Genomic DNA, 2,933 nt, shown 5'->3' with positions numbered 1-2,933 from the left:
ATTTTCTGGAAATTCAATCCCCAAAGTCATGTGTTAATAGCATTTAGAGCTCTCCATGGATTAATAGATTAATGGAGAAATGGGTCAATGGGTTATTGAGGGAGTGGCTTTGTTGCAAAAGTGAGCTTCCTCTGGCATGATTATTCTGTCTTACCATCTCACCAAGTATTGCTCCATATGTCTGGACTCCTCTCAAGTCCCCACCAGCAAGACACCCTTCACTCATGTAAGGCCCTTGACTTTGGCCTTTCTAACCTCCAGAATTTTAAGAAATAAATTTCTTTTCTTTATAAACTAGCAAGTTCTCTGCTATTCTGTCATATCGACAGGGAAAAAAACAACAACAACAAATCAAACCTAAGAGAGGCACCAATAGAGAGATCCAAGCAGGTTTTTCAGTGTGTTTCCACAGGATATTATCTCCTGGAAAACAGCTTCTGTGGGCTTGAGAAATACTGCATGATGCTGTGCCTGACTCCATAGGTAGCAACAGTGACCTTATTAGAAGGCTCCAGATAAACAAATTCATGTAAAAGTGCTTACTCTACTACTCCCAGACTTGATGATAGGATCCATATTGTTGTAGTGTTATCTTACGAGAAAAACCAGTTGCAAAATACAAAACTGGACTCCTCTGCCCCCTTGAATAACATGTACCTTCTCCTAAATGTATTTAATGCCCTGTTGAACAGAAGAGAGCCATCTGCCCATCTCCAGTCAAGAATGTTAGAGATGGATCAACTATAGAAAATAATACAGAAACTGTCACAGAGGAATATGTCTTCACAGCGCATTACACCAGGATTATTTTTTCCCCAAACGTATAGTAGGGTTGCACCTAATTGTCTTTTTAATGTCAGGCTTCATCATGTGAGTTCCCTTAGCCAATGATGTATGAGTGTGTCATGTGACTCTTAAAGAAAAAGATAGCATAGAAGGCTACACAATATCTTCCCACTGGGGAGGTGGCTGTAGATGCATAGTGTGATGTCACTTCTATCTCCTGTGTTTCTTTCCATGGTATTATGATAAACAGACACATTTTATGATCCACAATAGACATGTTGACAAAGAGTACATGAATCCATATGACTCCGAGTCAGTAAGATTTCGGTGTTGTTTATTACCTCCACTGAACCTATTGTACCACATACCATATGTTTTCCATTTTCCAGGCTCTCGGTGCCTATCTGTCTTCAGTCTCACCTTCAGCTAGAAATGCCACCATGATCCATGGGCTGAGTTCATCCTCAAACTCTCCCCTCCTTGTAGATGTAAACAAGAGAGACTTTTAATCCTCAGCACCTCCACACACTCCATTCAGTGCTTCTCTCACTGTGTGGGAAGAACAGGCTCAACAGTTTAGAAAGATTCATGCCTAATTTTACTGAAAAGGGAGCTGGGTGCATTCCCTTTGTAGATAGTGTGACTGAATAATTCATTGAGAGCTTCATTATCTATAATAGTGATAACACACACTTTAAAACAAAGTACCGCACATATCCAATATCCTTGATACATTTCCGAGCAAATATGTGCACATATGTAATCAGCTGTGGTAATCAACCACACATCAACAAAGCATCGGAGTGTTTCAGGGGTGTAAAGATGCCGTTACAGTGAACAATCACTTGGCAGTGTGGCTTATTTTAATAGACACGTCGCTTTAAAATAAGTCTTCACCATCTGCCACAGCCTCTAATTACAAATGCAACAAGAACATAATTCACAATTGCATCATTAAAAAGTAAGACATAAGGGATTTAATGCATGCCTATGTCCTTTTTTAATGCAACAGACGTCTGTTCATCTTGCGTTTGAGACTCAAATTGGCGGTAAAACTTTCTTTCCCTCCCATGCTGAAATTTCCCAGAGAGTGAAGCTCTGCAGAAGTCAACAGGAAATCCATAGGAGGGAGCGTAGAAATCATGCATATTCATGGGCTATAATCCTACCCATATTAGATTTACTTGTCAACACTATTTTTCATATACAAAAAAAACCTTAAACAATGTAGATATGGAGATTTTTCTAAACCTCAGTGCAGATAAGACAATGTCATCAGATCAATATAAACAGCTTAGAGTCTCACCTTTAGGAACCTTACATCAGGCTAATTTTTCTGTAGTCCATTTTCCAAATGGTATGCAAACCTCCTTTGATAATTCAGGCCTCTGTGAGAGCAGTAATTACTGTAAGAATACATAGTGCTAAAGTATCTTGTTTAAGGTCATTTTTAAACTTTTTCTTCCAAATGAAATATTAATTCCAAGGCAAAAAAAAAAAAAGCGATAAGCTACCAATTTAGGAATTTAAATTTTCAAGACTATGCTGCCTAGATATTTTTGTCTTAAATAAAGGCATTTTCTACCAAATAAATAAGAATTATGTATGGTTAGATCCTTAAAGTCTGAATAGTTATATTAAAAGAAAGATATGACCTACTCAACTTTGGCATCAAAAAGTAATAATAAACACACATCAGGGAGAGAACAGGGGTTTTGTTTGTTTGTTTTTGTTTTTTATTTTATTTTATGTTTTTTTTTCTTTTTTTCAGAGGGGAAACTGGGAAAGGAGATATCACATGGCATGTAAATAAAGAAAATATCTAATAAAAAAGGAAAACACACATCATTTCTAAAGACTTAAAAATGAGAATTTAAATCTGTTACACAACTCTACAGGAAATTTAACAGAACCATAGAAAAGGACGAAAGCAAGTGTATGTGCATGAACATGTACATATCCACCGCCGGCCTCAGAGCCCATAGAGAATGGTTCTAGGACCAACCTATTATATTCAAGTCTCTTGCATAAAACATAATAGCATTTGTATATAACATGCACATCTTTATATGATCATTAAATCATCTATGGGTTATTTAACATACATACTGTAGTGTAAGTGGCAGGTAAGTGGTTTTATAGCATGT

The sequence above is a fragment of the Mastomys coucha genome, unplaced genomic scaffold, assembly GCF_008632895.1.
Source record: "Mastomys coucha isolate ucsf_1 unplaced genomic scaffold, UCSF_Mcou_1 pScaffold14, whole genome shotgun sequence".
NCBI lineage: Eukaryota > Metazoa > Chordata > Mammalia > Rodentia > Muridae > Mastomys > Mastomys coucha.
The sequence above is the reverse complement of the archived record's forward strand: the minus strand, read 5'-3'. Positions refer to the sequence as shown.